At 40.5% G+C, this 21,917-nt stretch overlaps 1 protein-coding gene across 1 annotated transcript in view; it reads right to left on the reverse strand.

Annotated features, from left to right (window-relative positions):
* The window catches only part of LOC132119143 (large ribosomal subunit protein eL29-like), a 346,082-nt gene that overhangs the window by 165,804 nt on the left and 158,361 nt on the right, over positions 1 to 21,917 (reverse strand). The gene's annotated exons all lie outside the window — the stretch shown is intronic.

Genomic DNA, 21,917 nt, shown 5'->3' on the forward strand with positions numbered 1-21,917 from the left:
ATTACTTTTATAAATTTCTAATGAATGTTAATTTGCAACTGTTAATCATCTTCAACCATTTTACACCATGCAGGTTTAACCTTACAGTAGTGCTCAATACTGTCAGACTTTCACCATCCTTCATCACTTAAATTAAGATGATCACATTTGAACACATCCAACACACAATCAGACTTTAGTACTGCCTTTTACTTAGAGATTGATCTGAAGTTCAAAGCAGATTTAAAATCAAAAGAAATAGTTTATAGATACTGTTTTTGAAACCAAATCTTTGCATAACTACAGGCATCTAACTGCATCTAACAATGGTTTGGGGAAAAATAGTTAATAAAAAAATAAAAGCATATACATCAACTCAAATACGGTTATCTAATAAGCATGTGTCCTATTTTGTGTACTAAACTCCTGAAACATTGGTGTCTTCTTGAAACACTGCTGTCGCTTTGTATATGATATGATGATAGTTTCTCAAAATTAGTAAAATGCTCATGAAGTGACTCAGAGCAGTTCTAGAGATTATGTTTGTGTGTTCATGTGCTCATATTGAGGCAGCAGAGGCTGAAAACACTGCGAGTTTCAGTAGGCCTATGTGTAGTAAATGAAACCACATGTCTGCGCCATTCATTTCCATGAGGGACAGACTGGAAAAAAAATTAGGCTGGGAAATCTCACACTCATACAGCCACAACACATTCTGAAACATGGACAACACTACTTTGTGTATGGACCTGACATGAAAAAGATTTGAATCCTTAGGTTGGGGACATGCAACGTAATTAAGAGTTCTCTCCTGAACTGCACCTTCACTTCCATTATCCATCCATCTCTCTCATGACTTTAATACTGAAGATTTTTATTTGACTTTTACCATGTTTTGTAAGTGCAATTTTGTTTTTTTGGCAAATTAATTACCACTTGTATTTATTTTTACTACAAATTCCATAATTAATCCACGGGTAGTGCCATACCATAGGCTATATTAATTTTCCTAAGGGTTGTGTTTTTGTATCCACTAGCTCCCCCTAAACCTATGATAAAATATGATGATTTGTCTGCTAAATTACTACTGTAACATTACAATAGATAATAATGACGTCGTTTATACAGTATTTTGAGTGATTGCGAGCAATGTGCTGCTTCTGCTTGACTAAAGACAAAACTACATTAGCATATTTACAGATGAAACTGACCTGCACCTGAAACCCTGAACAGAAGTGTCGCTTCTCTGCTCCAGCTGTGCTCTTACACAGTTCACTCCGGTCTCTCTCTCTTTAGCATTGATTACTCGGAGTCTGATCCAAACCGTTCGGCGGAGGCGCGGAGAGCGCGCGAGCCCAACCATTGCCAGTCACGACTAACCGATTCATGATTTATTAGAGATTTAATTATCGAATGGCGGATTCGGAAATAATCGCTTTAGTATATTCGGCCTGCAATTATACAATAACAATATTAAAGTAGAAGGCCAAATCGTCTGCCAGGCCACCGGGAATAGTCCCGGTTCTCCCGATGTCCAGTCAGCGCCTGATTTCCACAGACACGCAGAACGTGCAGGATTCATATTCAGTCTTTTTGCGGCTTAATATTCACAGACATCAGTCCAAATCGGGTTTTGATTCAAGTGTACTGACCTACTTTTGATCTATTCATCCAAAATGTGGCATTGTCCGCGTTATAGGCTGAATTCCATTTTTATGACTGGATTCTACGAATGTGTTTTCCGCGTCTCGGAGATTATGGGCCATATGTCTTAGTGCAATTTGGGAAAGTATAAGCTGTATGTGGATGTGTGTAAATATTCAAATGTAATCCTCTTTGTAATCGTTACAATTTTCACAAGTAACTGTAATTTAATTACTCATTTTTTCTTAGTAACTGTAACTGATTACTGTTACATTTATTTTGTAATTAAATTACGTAACGCCGTTACATGTAACTAGTTACTCCCCAACACTGTTATTAAACTATATCTTATTATGATTTTAAATATGTATTTAACCTAAGAATGATCACAAAGTAAAAATAGGTGCTAAAGTCTTGATTTTGTGGTCGCTGTGCTTTAAAATTAAACTGATTGTAGTCTTAATTCAAGTGAAGAAGGATTGTGAAAGTCTGACAGTAATCAGTGTTGGGTTCTACTGTAAGATTAAACCTGCCTGCTTAAAATGTTTAAAAAACCCTAACAGAAATTAGAAATTAAGACAAAAGTAATCACATGTAGTCAGTTACATTACTTTAATACAGTAACTGAAACAGTTACACTACTTATTACATTTTAGATTGGGTAACTTGTTATCTGTAACCGGTTACATTTCCGAAGTATCCTTCCCAACACTGTAAAGGGGAACTGAATTCTCTCTTCAAGGAAAACAATACTTTTGAAAGCGTGGGAAAAGTAATTCACATGAATGGAACGCTTGAATGCAAGTCTTCTGAAGAGACACTTTATATGATGAATAATTGTTTTGAAAACAAATAAGTGAAAAAACAACTGACAGGAAGTTTTTGACAGTTATACAGTCTTAAGATCACATTATTTCCACTGAAAGTCTTCTGTAAAGACATCTTGTCAGCTGAACAGTCAATATGTTACTAAATCCACAGCCTCCTTTTCATTCCCATCAAAAATTAAACATGGTCTATTTCAACACCTGCGCCTCACTGCCTCATTTCATTTGTGAAGAAAGAAACGGGGAGCTTGAAAATGAGAAGGATCAGTGATGTCATCTGAAAAGGAAAATCATTTTACAAGTGGTACAACTTATTACATTCTGCTTACATATTGTGAAGAAACATCTAGAACAATGATGACTCATTCGCAAAATATAAAAAAAATAAATAGGATGCATTTTGTATGGGACCATTTCATGGTGACTTTGTACAGTTAAATATAGTTCAATATTTAGTATAGTGTTGTTAGTATTGATGGACGATGCATCTGTGCTTGATTTGAGAGTGCACACTGGCCCTTTAAGAGTCACAGCTCTGCATCAGAGCACTATTTCAGTGAGTGTGGTTTGTGAATGGATCAACCTCCGTTGAAAATTTAATCTCATTAACTATCAACTCCCTTCTATGCATCCAACCATAAAAGGTTTAGTTCTAACTCTGAGACACAGCTGCGTAACATCTGATGGTTAAAACATGAGCAAAAGTGATAGAGCAATATGACATTGTGCTAATTCATAACATATGAGAGAGAGGCCTGAAGTAGTGCCAGCGTCTCAGTCATGTGAATGAAGCTCAGAACCGATGAGATTCACTTCACATTACCTGTAACTCAGGCTAAATGCTTGTACCGGCGAAGAAACACAGCATCAAACCAGTGAAAAAGAAGGAGCGTTTGATACGGCACAGAGGCATGATGGGAGCAGTCAGATGCCCAGGCTTGACACAATGGCCTTTTATGCATCCAGATGAGTTGTAGTTCCTCCAAACTGTCAGCTCCTTGTGTCTCCATCCTCTCATCCTAAAGGCCTCTCCACACAAAATGAAGAGACAGGCCTCTCGCTGAGAACAGAGCTTCTCATACAGGAAACGAGTGTTCAAAATACAGACAGAGGGCTCCAAATGCTTCTGCTGGGCTATTTTTTATCTTATTTTTACGGCAAGACACAACAGATGAGAGTGGTATACATTTGAACTGATATACAGTATATCACTGTACATTTCTCTGCTGATTAATCACAGCACATTAAATCAAATTATTTGGATCACAAGTTTTCTGGAATGTTGTATACACATTCTGTACAAATGAGGCATCATCTCATTAAATATGCACTAACTTACACACATTTCCAGAACAGAAATCTTTTTTTTTTCTCCACAAAATAATGTCGACAGGAATGTAAAATACATTCTTTGTTTTTAGTAATGAAATGTTAAATATATACCATATCAGACTAATTATCTATTAAATAAACCTCTCAGTAAAACTAAATGAGGAATAAAACTTTGAATAAAAGTTTGGTGTGTAATGAAGTGGAGAAGACATGAGGTAAACAGATCAAGTTTAATAAAATAAAAACATATTTATTTATTTTGGATGTTTACTTTCCTTTTTTTCTGAAATAAGACATCTTATAAAAGCAAAATAGACTTGAATCTCAAAATTGATCAGTGCATGAAAATAAAAATAATTTTTTATAGGCACCTTTCTTGACACTCAAGATCACCATACATCATTAACGAGACAACCACAGTATTAAGTGAAACCAGTCAAGTCAAGTCACTTTTATTTATAAAGCGCTATAAACAATACAGATTGTAACAAAGCAACTGAACAGCATTAAATAGGAAAATAGTGTGTCAATAAAGCAAAAAGGCAATTCATCATTGAATTCAGTGATATCATCATCCAGCTCAGTTCAGTTGTGTGTGTAGATGAAGTGTCCCCAACTAAGCAAGCCAGAGGCGACAGCGGCAAGGAACCGAAACTCCATCGGTGACAGAATGGAGAAAAAAACCTTGGGAGAAACCAGGCTCAGTTGGGGGGCCAGTTCTCCTCTGACCAGATGAAACCAGTAGTTCAATTCCAGGCTGCAGCAAAGTCAGATTGTGCAGAAGAATCATCTGTTTCCTGTGGTCTTGTCCTGGTGCTCCTCTGAGACAAGGTCTTTACAGGGGATCTGTATCTGGGGCTAGAAACAATAAAGACAATGAAATACGATACAATTTAAAAAAGACAATGCAGTTGGAGTTTGTTTAATGTTGATCGTGTTCCTATAAGAATAAGTTCTGTTTTATTACTATTTAATTTGAGGAAGTTTTAAGTGAACCAGGATTTTATGTTAAGGAGACAATTGGTGAGGGAGGATGGTGGGAGTTTTGACTTGGGTTTGGTTGAAAGGTAGAGCTGGGTGTCATCTGCGTAGCAAATAATGTGACCAAGGGGAAGAAGGTAAATGATTAACAGCAGGGGCCCCAGGACAGAGCTCTGGGGCACAACTGTGGTGACCGGGACTGGATGCGAGGTGAATGATTTGAACTGAATAAACTGAGTGTGGTCTGAGAGGTATGATTGGAACTAGTTGAGGGGTGTATTAGTGATACCAATAGAGGAGAGGACGTCATTAGTGATTTTAAGGAGTGCTGGTTCTGTGGTATGGAGGGGATGGAAGCCAAACTGGAAAGTTCATATTTCAGATTATTACAGGAAAGATGGGTATTTTGTGTATTTTTTCAAGAATTTGGAAATGAATGGAAGATTTGAAATAGGACGAAAATTATTAAGGTTGTTGGGGTCTGAACCAGGTTTCTTGAGAAATGGAGTTACCGCAGCTATTTTAAAAGAAGGAACAATTCCAGTGTGAATGGAAAAGGAAATTATGTCTGTTATAAGATGGGACAGAGAGGGGAGGGTGGCCTTTACAAGAACAGTAGGAGTAGGTCTAATCTGCAGGTTGAAGATTAGAATTTTTGAATGAGTTTGGAAATTTCATTTACTGAGGGTAAATGCTGAGAGTGAACAGGTGGGGGCATATGGAACTGGGACAGAATAATTCGGAGCAGAAGTGGACATACGTTGCTGGTGGATATGTGTTTTCTCATTTTTTAAAGAGAAAAATATACTATAATGTTACTGAAATAACATTACTGAAAAATACTGAAATGAGGAGTACAGATGAGTAGATGGTTTTTCTTGTAGTGTTTTGTGTTTATGCAAACAATTAAAAATTATATTTGCGCCATTAAATTCCAAGATTGACGTGACTTTCATGATCATATTGTAAAGGATGAATTGAGATGATCCAAAGAACATCTTTAACTCGAATGGAGGAAGAACAAGGTCAATCACATTGACCAAAAATTATAACATGCCGTGTGTGGATGTGTTTTTATATTGTGATCTCAGACTCAGTGATCTGAGAAGATGAAAGTGTTGTTTCATGAAGAAAGACCATGTTTTCTGGTTTATGGGAATCGTGTTGCCTTTGCGCCTCTATCCGTCACTCGTAAGAGCAAAGCATGATGGGCCGAAAATCACACTAAGCTTTAATTTCCTGCTGGATCCGAGTCCCTTCCAACTGTATGTCCAGCTAAATGTGCATCCCTACCAGACAGGGACTAATACATGAGTGCTTCACCAGCACAAACACCTACACACATGCACAATCGTGTGCTCTCAAATGCTGAGAGCCTTATGCTCCTGCTCAGACAATAAAAGCCACCGCTTGAAGAACTCCAAAAAAGTGCTCTCTGCTGCAGAACATCAGCGCCGCTCTTGAATGCTCATGTCATCTGTGAAGGTGAGTGCTGTAGCTGATGGCTCAGATGAAGTGGTGCTTTGTAATCCAGCAGTATTGAGTGACACTGACCCCAGCTATGGTTTCCATGCAGCCCACTGCAGCGCTAATCAACCCTCACAGCGTCGACTCCCACGCCTTGACTGACATTTCCTCCCCTCCATTTCAGCCTGGAAAATCCATTAATGCAACCCCAGCACTCCTGGAGCAGCTCGTAACAGCCGTTAATGACACAGCACCAGACAGCACCAGCGGAGGTGATTCAGGAGTGAAGCAGAGATCCAGAGCCATAAACCTGACTTTCCTCTGCGCACGACTCTAGCTTTGATCTAAAAGGCAATCGCTCATTAAAGCGGTATCTGCCAGGTGCATAAGAGTTGGTTTGGTTGCTGTACTTTGTTCAGGCTGTTCATGAAGCAAAGTCTCGCTCATTAACACAGGTGTGATGTGTTGTTGAGACCTTTGGTCTCATGGCTTTGGAGTCCTGAGAGAAAAGCAGCAAACAGTGAACAGTCTGGGATTGTGGAGGTGGGTAATCTTGAAATTTGGTGGTAAGGTCAATGTGAGTTGGTCCAGTGCTGTGATTCTTGCTGTGAATCATGAGCAGACATGGGTTCGAAGGTCTGATTATTAGTTTAGGTATATACTGAATTATTATTTTTTTGGGGGGAAAGCAATTTGCATTGCATTCATTTGCGCATTAGCTCAGGAAAATAAAATCATAGAAAATGTTTATAAATTGTCATACTTTGTTATATATAATGTCTTATACTTTATGTATAGATATACTTTGAGATAATGTTGAATTTAATTATAGATTATATATATATATATATATATATATATATATATATATATATATATACTTCCAGTGAAAAGCATGGAATAATAATTGTTTTATTTCATTTAAGAAGTCTCTTCTGCTGAGAGCTGCATTAATTTGATCAAATTAAATACAACTTTCTTTTATGCCTGTACCTGCTATTGTAAAGTGAAAAATGTGTAACCCAATGTACAATTATGTTTTTAGCACAGTGACAACAATAACATAGTATTATTAACATAGTATTAATTATCAGACCAACAGATGACAAAACACATCACCAGCATTCACTGTCACTTATGTTGATGAAAATCTCCAGCTCTCGTTGAATATGAATGACTGCAGTTAGCTATCAGTTTGAATATAAAACACAGAGCTACTGTACAAATACATTCATAAATCTACTGTTGATTCTACAAAGGTTAACAAAGGTTAGGTTAATGACAATAAATAGCACTGTTCCTATATGATCTGATGAACTGCATGAGGAAAAGACTGAAAAAGTCCTTAATCAATAATCTTGACATATTTATCTTTGGTATGCATGTGTAAACTGCAAATGAATCACTTGATCCAGATCCAGTGAGAGGAAGATTATCAATGAACTATCAGGAGAAACAGGCTGGATTCAGTTGCGGGTTTACACTGTGCTTTATTAAAGCAGATGAGACAGAGCAGATGAGTAACGTTCCACAGTTCAGCTCGTAGGGTCGAGGAATGCCGGCACCTGAGTGAGGGAATGAGAAGTCAAAGCAGATGAGTCAAAGCAGATGAGTAACGTTCCACAGTATAGCTCGTTTGACAGCCAAGACCAGAGGAATGACAACTGGAAGCTTCTAGGAACTCTGCGTTCGTGAAAACAGGAGGCAGAGAAAACAGCTAAATACACTGGAGCCTGAAGACAAGACATGACAAAGTGAGTACACAGACCAGCTAGTAGATCGGAGCTATTGGTACGAACAACGACAGTCTAACAATGGACAGAGAAACACAGGGAATTATAAAGGGAAGAAATTAGAAGAACATGGAGATCAGGTGGCAAACAATTAAGATTAACAACGGAGAAACAAGGAGGGCGGGGGAAACTCGAATCAAACAGACAGACACGGTGAGCTGTCAAACCATCCAAACACACACACACACACACAACCCCCAAAGGCAGGTGATTAGCCCCGAGACCCGACAGTACCCCCCCTCCCAGGAGCGTCACACGGCACTCCAGGAAGGGGCCTACCTCGATGCCGACGGAAGTCCTCAATCAATGAGCGGTCCAGAATGTCCCGGGATGGCACCCAGCACCTCTCCTCTGGACCATAACCCTCCCAGTCCACAAGATACTGAAACCCCCTGCCGCAGCGCCGCTCATCGAGTAATCTCTTAACCGTATAGTTAGGAGTCCATCCACAAGACGAGGGGGTGGGGCGACTACAAGCAGGATTAAGGGGGGAAGAGAACAACGGCTTGACCCTGGAAACATGAAACACGGGTGAACCCGACCAAGAGTAGGAGGAAGTTTGAGCCTGATCGCCACCGGACTAACCAACTTGGTGATGCGGAATGGCCCAATGAATCTGCGTGCCAGCTTACGAGAAGGTGCCTGGAGAGGCATATCCTTGGTAGAAAGCCAAACCCGCTGACCACACACATAGGCAGGAGGAGAGGACCGGCGACGATCGGCTGCAGTCTTGGTTCGGCCAGAGGTTTGGACCAAAATCCTCCTGACTTTCTCCCAGGTGCGATGGCCACAGGAAGGGTGTTATGAGCGTATTCTGCCCAGGAGAGGTGCTGGCACCAGGAACTCGGATTGTTGGATGCTAGACAGCGGAGCATTCTTCCTAGATCTTGGTTGGCCCGCTCACTCTGCCCATTGGTCTGGGGATGAAAACCTGAAGACAGACTTGCAGAGGCCCCAATCTTTCTACAAAATTCCCTCCAGAACCGGGAGACGAACTGGGGACCCCTATCTGAAACCACATCCACCGGCAACCCGTGGAGACGGAGGACGTGGTCCACCACCAGTTGGGCAGTCTCCCGGGCGGAGAGCAGCTTGGGCAGGGGTATAAAATGAATTGCTTTGGAAAAGCGATCTACCACCATGAGAATCACAGTGTTACCCTTCGACGGGGGCAGCCCAGAGACAAAATCAAGGGCGATCTGTGACCAAGGGCGGGAAGGGATAGGGAGAGGATTAAGTAGACCATCAGGAGGGCGATTGACAGGCTTACATTGGGCACATGTGGGGCAGGCCAACACAAACTGTCTGACATCTGCGGCCATAGCAGGCCACCAGAAGCGTTGTAGGATGGCAGACAACGTTCTCCGAATACCTGGAAGGCAGACTAACCTGGATGCGTGAACCCACTCAAGGACCTCAGAGCGCAGCGCAGCCGGCGCTGGCAACCTGCCCCGGCAACCTGCCCGCCAGGCACTCTCCCGGCACCTGCACCCCTCGACCGGCCTCCTCAACCCGCTGCTCGATACCCCACGAAAGAGCCCCAACCACCACCCCCTGAGGAAGGATGGCCTTGGCCGCAAACTCCCTCCCTGGGGCCCCGAACAGGCGAGAGAGGGCATCGGGTTTGGTGTTCTTAGATCCCGGCAGGTACGAGAGGGTGAAGTTGAATCTGGCAAAGAAGAGCGCCCAGCGGGCCTGACGCGAGCTCAGCCTCTTGGCCGAATGGATGTATTCAAGGTTCTTGTGATCCGTCCAAACCATGAAGGGCTGCACAGATCCCTCCAACCAGTGACGCCACTCACCCAAGGCCAATCGTACCGCAAACAGCTCTCTATTGCCGATGTCATAGTTACGTTCTGCAGGGCTGAGACGATGAGAGAAGAATGCACATGGGTGGAGCTTCCCGCCCGGGAGAAGATCAATGGCACAGTCTTAGGGGCGATGCGGAGGTAGCGAGGTGGCCCGGGCCTTACTGAAGACCGCCCGAAGATCATGGTACTCTGCCGGAACACCAGCCAGGTCAGAGGAATCCTCCTGTGAAACACAAGACACAGAGACAGGAGGAAAAACAGCACCCAAACACGACACGTGACAAGACTGACTCCAGGATAAAGCTGAATTACTAACCCAGTCAATGTGTGGATTGTGCTTATATAACCACGGATGTCCCAGAATTAAAGGAGCTTTAGGGGAATCAATGATAAACAGTTCAATCTGCTTACAATGGTTGCCAGCAATGTGAAGATTAATCTTGGGTGTGACATGGGTGATGGTGGTAAAGGGACTGCCCACTAATGACCATGCTGATACAGGACTAACCAGAGGAATAAGCGGTATTTTCCAACGGTGAGCAGAAACAGCATCGAGGAAGTTCCCCTCAGCCCCTGAATCCACAAGGGCGAGTCCAGCGTGTGAATGACTCTGAAAAGAGAGTTGGAACGACAGCTGAGTGCGTGCTGCTGGAGAGCTTGAACTGAGAACTGTGCCCACCAGGACTCTCCGCCTCACTGGTGGGCCCTGGCTTTTAATGGGCACTGAAGGGCGAAGTGGCCTCCCTTGCCACAGTATAGGCATGCCCCCGATGACAGACACTCCTGCTTCTGTTGTGGTGTAAGCCGGAGACGACCCAACTGCATGGGCTCCTCCTCCGAGAGCTGACGGCTGGTTAAACTGGCTGAAGAGGACTCCAGGTGGCGCCACGGAGCGGGAGTTTGCCATTGTTTGTGGCGGCGGCTGAGACGGCCCTCAACACGGAGTGCGAGATTTATACGATTATCCAATTCCCACGGGAGCTCTATGGCCGCGAGTTCATCAGCAGTGGTAAAGTCCAGCCCCTCAAGAAAACGTGTGTGCAGCGCGCTCTCATTCCAGCAACACACCGTGGCTAACGGCTGGAACTGGATGGCATAATCAGGGACTGAGTTCCTCCCCTGCGACAGTCGCGATAACTGGTCTGCCACCTCGTCACCCTGAGCTGAGCGATTGAACAATTTGGCCATCTCTTGACTAAAATCCGTGAAGGTGGCACAACAGGGAGCCCGCGATCTCCATACGGCTATTTCCCATTTGCGGGCACGGCCCGAAAGAAGTGTAAGGACGTAAGCCACTTTGGCCTCTTCATTTGCGTAACGCGGGGCTGCAGAGAAAACACCAGCAAGCATTGGGAAAGAAACGCTTGACAGGCATTAGGATCGCCATCGTAGACTGGCGGAATGTTGGCATTGGGCTCGGAATCGTGGGACATACCAGCGTGAAGAACGGACCCCCGGCTCGTCGCCACTTGAGTGAAGTGGATCAGATCCCGCTGAATCCATAATGTGGTCAGACTGTTCTGTCAGGAGAAACAGGCTTGATTCAGTTGCGGGTTTACACTGTGCTTTATTAAAGCAGATGAGACAAAGCAGATGAGTAACATTCCACAGTTTAGCTTGTAGGGTCGAGGAATGCTGGCACCCGAGTGAGGGAATGAGAAGTCGAAGCAGATGAGTCACATCAGATGAGTATAGCTCGTTTGACAGCCGAGACCGGAGGAATGACAACTGGAAGCTTCTAGGACCTCTGCGTTCGTGAGAACAGGAGGCAGAGAAAACAGCTAAAGACACTGGAGCCTGAAGACAAGACACGACAAGGTGAGTACACAGACCAGCTAGTAGATCGGAGCTATTGGTACGAGTAACAACAGTCTGACAACGGACAGAGAAACACAGGTAATTATAAAGGGAAGAAATTAGAAGAACATGGAGATCAGGTGGCAAACAATTAAGGTTAACAACGGAGAAACAAGGAGGGCGGGGGAAACTCAAATCAAACAGACAGATGCAGTGAGCTGTCAAAGCATCCAAACACACACACACAACCCCAAAAGGCAGGTGATTAGCCCCGGGACCCGACATGAACAACCACTTTCATTTCAGTCACAATCCATCATATGATGTCAGAAATATAGTGACTTCAGTCTCCATTTACTTTCACTGATGGAAAAGAGCGATCGGCACATTATTCAAAGCATCTCTTTTTGTGTTTCTACAGAAGAAGGCAACTTAAAACAAATCTGCAGGTCTCTCTATAAGATGAGTGTAAACAATATTTCTAAAATAACAAGATTCCAATAAAAACTCACAGTAAAAAAGCACGAAATGTATCCAGTAGGGAAAATAAAGAAAATGCTTCATGATTGCTAAGCTGTAAACATGTTTTGTTGATAAATACTGTGTTTTTGCTGCATTATATACAGTATATGTCTATAACTAACCAGTAGGCTTGGAAAATAAAACTGTTGTGGGTTAATTAACTCTTCAAATAAGTTCTTTTTAGTCTGCAGAATCATTAAAAGGCTGTTTTTCTTTTTTTCTTCTTTTTTTTGTGGGCTGAAGCTGGAAGAGGCGCAGCACAAACGAGTGGAAACATCATTCTGCAGCTCTTGCGTGGGCTGCTTTGTGCGGTGGCTCACGGGGGGAAAGGCAAGGCATGAATTCCCAGACAAACATAAAGCCAATGCTCGCAGAGGGAAAAGAAGCAGGAAATGAAGCAGAGCCTGAGCAGCATTAGTGGTCAGGAGGGACATCGCTGCTGCCGCCGATGCTTTCTGATAAACACCTACTGGCCAACAGCTTAAAAGCTTCTTTAAATAGTCATCTGTGCCATACGGCACGCAGAACAAAACATTCAGTCTGTCTGTGAACAAAACACAAGACCACCTCAATCGTGCTGCTTTCCATTCTGCACAGAACCCATACAAAGAAATCACTGCCGTCAATCATTCGGTCTGCATAAACCCCGCCCCTTTCTTACAGTCCACTGCAACCCCACATTCAGATCCAACTCCGACCAATCAACAACTGACATGGACAAACAAGTCCTGCCCTATGCTTTTTGTTTCTTTTATAGAAATGTTCTTCTGCTTATTACACCTTCAGGCCATCGCAGATGAAGATTAGATTGTTTCTTCAGCAGATTTGGAGAAATGTAGCATTGCATCACTGTCTCAGCAATGTATGATCTCCATCATTGAGACGGCTAAAACCGTTTATAGTTTATAGTATTCACATCCTTTGTGCGAACGGCCTCCTCAGATATACATCACAATACAGCCGTTACATCGTGACTTAACACCAAAACACTCAATCAGAGTTATATTTTACATTGATCTTTATTATGTGGTTGGTTAATCATGGTATTAAACAGTTAAAGTTTTGTGTACTCCCTCTTGTCTTTTTCTCAAACCCTTGAGGGTGAAATGGGTTTCTTACACTTCTTTTCAGTACTGCAAAAGACTAGTCATTGAGATCCAAACAACTACCAACCAAAAACATCCTTAGACAGACTGTTTGACTGTGAAACTCAGCTAGATAAAGAATCGGTGTTCCTTGGATAAGTAAATTTTCAGTAAACTTTTGTGTTTTTGTGTCAGATTTTTGTGTTTGACAAGTTAAAACAAATCAAGGCCATAACCATGTCTCAAACATGGGGGGGGGGGGGGGGGGTCTATTTAACATTGAAGGTTTATTGAAGTATTCTAGTTTGGAATTAATCATTTTAAACTATTTATCTATCTTGTATGCCCAATATGTCGAAAATGCAAAACATTTCATGTCTCATCACATTTCATTAAGGAATACAAATGATACCATATTTTCAACTAAAAACTGACAATTTTGAGGAACAATGTTGAGTAGTGTGCATCACTGGATATGACTGTCAGTCGTATAACATGTATATCATAAAACAGTTGTCAAATATTTAATCCTTTGCTACTTCAGTCTAACCACACTTTCTTTCAGCGTTAAATCTGAAGCTTCTCACTCTGCTACTGCTACAAAGCCCAGCCTACCATGATTTGATTGCCCATCTTAATCATTTTCGAAACCAATGGGGATAAACTGACCCACAACACAGGAGTCGTAACAATTTTTGTACAGTCTTTCCAAAAGCACATCAGTTTTTTTAAAACTTGCATGACCACAGATGAGATATAGTCACAAAATTTTTAAAAGAAATAAATAATTCAACCAATATATGGGCAGTTTAAAGATCAAGTGTGGGTCAAATTAACCCCAGCACAACAGGAGGGTTAAAGACAATGTTGAACGCTGAACTCGGACACATCGTGCTCCTCTGACGGTGGCAGCACACAGCAGAGCAGGGGAAAAGACATCCAGATGTGATCCTCATAAAAAGCCAAAGAGAGGGAGAAAAACGAGGCTGACTAATTCTTCCCCGGCCTACGGGCCACACATGTGCAGCATGAGGCGGAGTAACGCAGAACTTCTCTTTTCTCACTAAACAAGCACACACACTGAACGAGCAGCAAGTAATTGCCATTTGTAATTAAAGGAACTTAATTTGTCTGATCGCACCAGTGGACCACTTGATAACTGGAGGAATGGAGGCTGGTTGTCCAGCACAGACTCCAGATCCAGACAGGAAAGAAAAGAGCAGCTGTTTTGTGTTTTTCCATGAGCGCTATGTGCAGTCAGACACTTTAGTGTGTTTGTTGACCATTCACCTGGACTACAGCGAACTCATTCCCCAGGAAATGACATGACAAACACTCAGTCTACAGGCATGTTAACAGAGTTATATACAATTGTGACCGGCGGGTCGAACAGGTGTAGCTCATCTCCAATCACTCCACCGGCCTCGCTCCCATGTCCCTCGGCCCCGCCCCACTCGTCACAACAATATACTGTAAAGAATAAATATATTTATTAATAGATTTACGTACAATACTGAGTAAAGATAAAAAAAACTACACTGTAAAAAAAAAAATCATTGCTAATATTGAAAAATTCAAGGCAACACATTGCATTCACATTTTTATGTTTTCCCAACGATTAGCAATGTAATTATCCCAATTACAATAACGTTGTTGTCCTTACTAATATTATTTAGTTCTGATAAGGGACAGCGTTTTAGCCATGATATTACCCCAACAACAATAATGTTGTTGTCCTTACTAATATTACTTAGTTCTGTTGATGAACAGCACTTTAAATTCATCGTTCTACCAATGAATATATGTTTGCTCAGTCAATAGCCTCGTTCACAGCACTAGAAAATGTTTATCAAGAATATATTGATTCTCTTTCCACTATACTGGAAACTCACTTATTTTCCTTTGGCCTACATATTTTTTTTTAATTCACAAACTAAAATAAATCCATAACAAACAATGTCATACATTTCAAGTATTTTATTTCACTGTGACCAAGGGTGTATTTTACTGATTAAAAACAAAAAAATAGGTGGCACTATGCAATTAAACCTCTTCAAAATAATATTAATGAAAAATAAAACACAGAAAGGCCACATTAATGTTTTCAATTAAGATAAATGTCACAGTAGACATTGTCACAGTGTTCTGGCACTCAGAACATAGCCCTAACAGCCGTAATTCACAGTAGCTGAACATGAAAACGTGTTGGGAGTAAATGTTACCATTGTAACCAACATACAAGAACTATAAATGCATGTCAAATGACATACCATATAACTCCAAAATGAAACCACAGAAAGGATACAAATTTAAGAGGTTTACAATCCAGAACTTCTGGGGCTCAGAAACATGGGCCTATACAGGTCAAATTACAATTAAAATGTGAAAAGTGTAAATATGCAATCAACACAACCACCATAAATGAAAAACTATTAATACACATAAAATTTGATATCAAATACGTCCACAAAAACCTGAAACTTACACAGAATTACTGTTTGGGCAATGCGAAAAGTTCAAAAACATTTTGGTTAAAAGAGCCCATCCAGCATTACGTTAGAGCATAATGGTACAAAATAAAATATGGTGTTTTTTTAGGCTGTGTGCATATGATTGTGTGTTTAATGTAAATGTTTGTCTGTGATGATCTTATGCATGTATTATGATGGTTATTGAGCAACTGTAACCAATCCTCTTGGGATGTGTGGAAGTTTGAACATTTGGTTAGAAGAGTCCATCAGCATTAGAGTTGCCAAGGAGCAAAACAGAAGAGAAGGCCAAGGCAGGAGAGATCTGGGATATTGTATGGTTCTGTAAGCACCATACACCAAAAAACAAAACAAAAAACTTGAAAGATATCCTAACGATATCCTTAAGAATGCCATAAGTGTCTCTTGCATTTGTGCAAAAAAACAAAACATTGAAATCAACCACACATGAAGGTGCAAACTATTGTTAACATGAGCTACTCAATAAGAACAGTACATTCATATTACTATTGGCCTATACAGAAATTGCCCTTGGCCTCATTTTCCAGTATTTCACAATGCTAGTTTGTTCTTAAGCGATCGGACACGCTTTGTGCATTTAGATCCCATTTCCATAAAGACGCTCTGTAGAGTATCAAAAGTGTACTTTAGATGTTTTGGGTAGGAAATGTTGAGGGTGTATAAAAGGCCAAAAAGGTATGCCACAGCAGTGGGAGTATCAGCGATGTCCTGTACAACTACAGATTCCTCCACAATCAATGAAATGTTTTGCACCTTTGGAGAGGAGGTTTCCACAGCACAGTCCTCGAGGACATAAAGCACCCCCACAGCCACTCCCTTTACGGCCACATCATCTGGATCAGTTTCCTATAATAGAGATGTCAAAACATTAAAAGGTGATTTTCAACAAACAACACAAAACACACACATCATCTTCGTCTTGTAATTGTAATGGGGCAGCCGTGGCCTGCTGGCTAGGGGTTCGGGCTTGTAATCGAAGGCTTGCAGGTTCGATTCACTGTGTGCTCTGTGTGTTCACTAGTAGCTGAGGCAAACTTCTTCCATCCCATCTTTCTATGTTACTTTTTTCTCCATGTATTTCTGGAATGATGAGTGGTTATTCTGTTATGATTATTAAGTTGGCTTGAGAAAGCCAACTTACTGAAATCCTATTTAAACTTATTATTATTCTTCTTATTCTTCTGACCCAAAATTTATCAACTCTAACTCCTAGAGCTTTAACTCTACAAACTCCAAACTCAGGTCAGACCTTCAGACTGTTCTGACTTGGTGTGCTATATCTTTTCAGACTGATTTGACTTTCAGTTTTCTTAAAAATTAATAATAAAAACCATAAAAATCCCATAGACTTACATTGCAGAGTGCTCAAATTGAGCCAAGACTACGGTGGCCCATTAGTGTACAAGCCAAAAACTCAAATCTAAACTCCCTGAAGCCTTAGATAGATAGATAGATATAGAATGGTAGTTTAATTGAGTCTATCTAACCAATCTATCTTTCTTTCTAACCAATCTATCTTTCTTTCTTTCTTTCTAACCAATCTTTCTTTGTTTCCTTCTTTCTAACCAATCTATCTTTCGTTCTTTCTTTCTTTCTAACCTATCTATCTATCTAATCTATCTTTCTTTCTAACCAATCAATCTATCTTTCTTTCTTTCTTTCTTTCTAACCTATCTATCTATCTAATCTATCTTTCTTTCTAACCAATCAATCTATCTTTCTTTCTTTCTAACAAATCTATCTTTTTCTTTCTAACCAATCAATCTATCTTTTTCTTTCTTTCTAACCAATCAATCTATCTTTCTTTCTTTCTTCCTAACTAATTTATCAATCAAAATTTAAACTACTTTAAACTTTTCCAAACTCTCTGGTCCGGCTTTCTCAAGCCCTTTTTTCTAGTTGACACTTACAAGACATTGCTTGAAAAGTTGTCCAGGTTCCTCACAGAGAAAAATGGGAAGTCCTCTGAGTGCAGCATCCTGGTGGTGCCGGATAATATTAGAGGTCTATCAAAAAAGACAGGGGAAAAATGTCTTTATATCAGACAAAGAAACATTCACCTCAATGAGCGGAGGTATTTTCTCTACTATAACTCATACCTCATCATCAAGCTTCATCAGGATGTGTTCTAGGTCCTTTCCTAAGGATGCTTTCCGGGAACGGTAGAGCCGAAGGAGTTTCGGAGTGTATTTCTCCACTGCAGCTCTAAATGTCCCCAGTAAGTTCTTATTGGTGATGCGAAAAAACTCCTCACCAATCTGTTAACATGTACAGAAGAACAGTGAGTAAAGCAATAGTGTTGCTCTGAATGTATAATTAGAATGATGGTGAACAGATGCACCTTTGCGATGATTTCTTGAAAAGATGTGACCTTAAAGCTCCTTGAGTTTTGAAGACACACACACAGTTGGGGTGAACACACGGCCAATGGTTTGGTCTTCTGTGGTTAAGCTGATGATGTCTGATGAGACGGTCTTGGTCTGCGGAATAATCGCAAAACTTGCAATGCATGTGGTGCCAATTCTCTCACCTGAAACATATAATAATGACATTCAAAGACTTAATATTACATAATACAAAATATTACATAGGAGCCACACAATGCAAAAAAACTGCTTAGGTTACATCAAGCCGGAGGCTATATTGTTCATTCAAGGAAATAATTAAAATGCCAGTTTACTTTAGCTAAATAAAGTGTGTTTCCATAGCATTTTTTACAAGTAAATAATGTGATTTTAGTTCCATAAAAGTATATATACCATAACCAAAATGTAAGGCCATTAATCATGTTTTAAGGTGTAAATCAGATTAAGAGTAAAACCACTAATAGAATATTACAATGACAAGTTAGCTGAAAAAATATCTTCACTAGCCATATAACATAGGTTACTCCGAACAAAATAGCTGGATGCTGGGCTAACTGTTACCAAAGATCCTTGATTTCGTGCTAGTTAGCTAACTTAGTCTAGTACTATGATTTCTAAACCACCTCTGCTGTTAGCATCTAGCTGCAAGTTAGACAATATGTTCTAGTTCTTGATAGACAGGCATGACTACCTCTTCCAAGTTTAGCTCATCAACTTAGAATGTGGTACAATTAACTTACACGAAATGTACTGAAACAATAGGCTACAATATATTTCTGGCCACATAGGTATAATATCTGAACACCACACTTTAATGGTGGAATTCTACACCGAAAAAAAAATTGGTGGGATGTTAAGTTAGGTTGCTAGTATTACAACGATGGCAGTGCAATTCAAACTAGCACATCTTCTGACGAAATATTTTCGATTAAATGCTTTTTTTGAAAATCATCCAATTCTTCTAAATCATTCCACAACTAAAGTGTAGTTTCAAAACGTAATTTGATACTTACTTTTACGCCGTAAATCCCGATAATCCTAACTGGATAACTTGCAGATGAGAGAAAGACAACATCGAGGGAGAGGAAAACCCGCGTTGAGATCCATGTTGAAACCCCGGATGTCAGACAACATGCGCATGCGCTTTTCGCATTCTAATTGGCTGTTGTGCTTATTACGTTTTTTATGTTCAGTTTATTCTCAAAAACATGTTTACACATCATTGATATGCAAAACATTGGTCTAACATGATTTTCTGCATACATTTATATTAATACACATTTTCCTGTCTGGAATACTAAAAATATCAACTCTACTGAATAAAACACCGTTTTATTTTTTACAGTGTACATCAAAATAGAATCATTGCTTCACACTCTTCATGAAGCCTACAGGCACCCACATTAACCAAATGCAATGGCAAAACTAACCAGATGAGCAAACTTTGAAGACAAACTTTGATACTGGCTTGACAAAAACTTTTCTGAAAGTTTAAAGTAACCTTTACAGTAGATGCTTTGTTTGAATGTTATAATCAGAGTCAGTAAAACGTGGTTAACATGTTTTAGGATGTTGTTATCACATTTCTAAGATGTTATAAAACATTGCTAGCATACCAAAAAAATTACTGCTAGAAATTTGGTCTCAGACACAGACTCAGAATAAAGTTTAATAGTAGGGGCCCTATCACACACCTGCCGCAATGCAGTGCAAGTGTTTCTGTTAGTTTCAGCCCAATGCACCATGTTGTTTAAATAGCAAATGCATTTGCACCCATTTATGTGCCCATGGGCGTACTGCTCTAAAAAAGAGGTGTGTTCAGGCGCATTGTTGGCGTGTTGATATGTTGAGGAACTGAAGATAGACTGCGCCACAGACCAACTCAAACCTTGTCTATAGTCTGGCGCAATATTTTTTCTTTATTCAAAGAGCGTGTTAATAATGTGCACCTATAGCTGGGTGCACAACGCATGTACACTGCTTATTACACACACAGGGACGCAAAGCTGCACACAAACATTTTTTTCAAAGAAATCAACCAATGAATGAACAGCCGTGGAGTATAATTAATTGTACAGTGCATTGTCGACTTCACATAATGGATACTATATAATAAAATCATTACATATATTATGATACTACATTGTGCATTCTAAAAGCCTATATTCCTGTTCTTTAAAATGTGTAAGACACTTTGTCACGCTGTCTGGTCTCTGTTTCCCTGAGTTTCCACTTGTGGTCTCACTTCCCCATAGGCACCTCACCGTAGGCACTACAATTCCCACAAAACCTTGTCCCTTCATCACAGTAATTGCACTCCTGTTAATTGCACTCAGGTGTCTTCACTTGTTAGTCATTATCCTCCCTATATTAACCAGTCCTTTTCTGTTTGTCTGCATGGAGTCCTTTCTTTCCGTCACTCAGTTTCCTCGTCTTGCGAGTTCCTGTTCCCATTCCTGTTCCTTTCCTGTTTGTTATTTGTTGGATGGATTTATGGTTTTGACCCCTGCTTGTTGATTTCTCTTTGGATTACCCATTAAACCCATACTGCGATTGAATCTCTCGTCTCCTGCGTATTACTGGGTCTCCGATCGTAACACACTTCAGGTGGTGGTATATAGTGAACAGAGTCACTCTAGACACAGTTGTGTCTATCAATCTTCAGAAGGCACTATATTCACTATACAACTCCATCATTTTATTGCAGCACAGCTTAAACACAATAATGGTAATCAATATTCAAAGCCAATATCAGTGTCATAATTTACAGCAGTAATTTACAAAGTAAACACACCATGTTAAAATAAACACTGGACAACAAGTAAAACATCAAAACTAAGGTTTACAGCATAAAAATGTCATTTGAAAAAAATTATCATTCAGTTACACACAATATAAGACCGTATAACTAAGTTAACTTGGAAGTAAATGTAAAACAGGACAAACACACTGAACAAACTACAGAAAGAAGGCTTCACGTTTGGATTTCTCTTGTCAGATTTCAGCCAAGGATGAGCTTCAGTTTGCGGTTTCAGGATGGATTACAGTAGAGCTGATGCTATGGCCTGCAAGATGTCCACACTCAGCACAATCCTCCATCCTCACACTGCTGCCACTGCAAAAATCTGCACAAACATCTGCCACCAAATAATACAGACTATGTCATTTTATTTACTCTTATCAATGTGGCTCTTTAACACAACTACGTTTGAACAAGAACAAAGGTCTGACGTTTCTTTGTGAGCTGTAAACTGTTTAAAGAGGTGACATTGAGGTAGTTGTAGCTCCAGGAGACCGTTGGATCAGTTCTCAGACATGGACTGATGAAAAACAAAGAAAAGGAAAAGGTAACAAAGTTAGACCTAACCCTCATTGGGGGATAAAAGAGATTACAAATATAAATATACATTCAAATTGCCCTGAATTAGATGCATTTTTAGTAGTATTTTCAAAATTGTAAGGGATTTAACGGTCTGGATAAGGTTAGGAAGATCATTCCACCAGCAAGGCACAGTGAATGAGAAAGTTCTGAAACACAATTTTGTGCCTCTCTATGATTTCTGTGGTACCATGTCTGTACTAGAAGAGCTTTGCAAAAGTCCAGTCTAGAAATAATCAGGGCCTGGACGAGGAGTTGTGCAGTCTGCTTGGATAGGAAGGGCCTAATATAGCTAATGTTGTGCAGCGCAAAGCTGTATTATTTTTATTGTATTGTTAGTGTTTTAGCTGGGTTGTGAAATTGTGCTGTACAGTTGGAGATGCTGGGAAAAATAAAGTTCTGTCTCCACAAGCAAGACTGAATT

This window comes from Carassius carassius, chromosome 38 (assembly GCF_963082965.1).
Source record: "Carassius carassius chromosome 38, fCarCar2.1, whole genome shotgun sequence".
Taxonomy (NCBI): domain Eukaryota; kingdom Metazoa; phylum Chordata; class Actinopteri; order Cypriniformes; family Cyprinidae; genus Carassius; species Carassius carassius.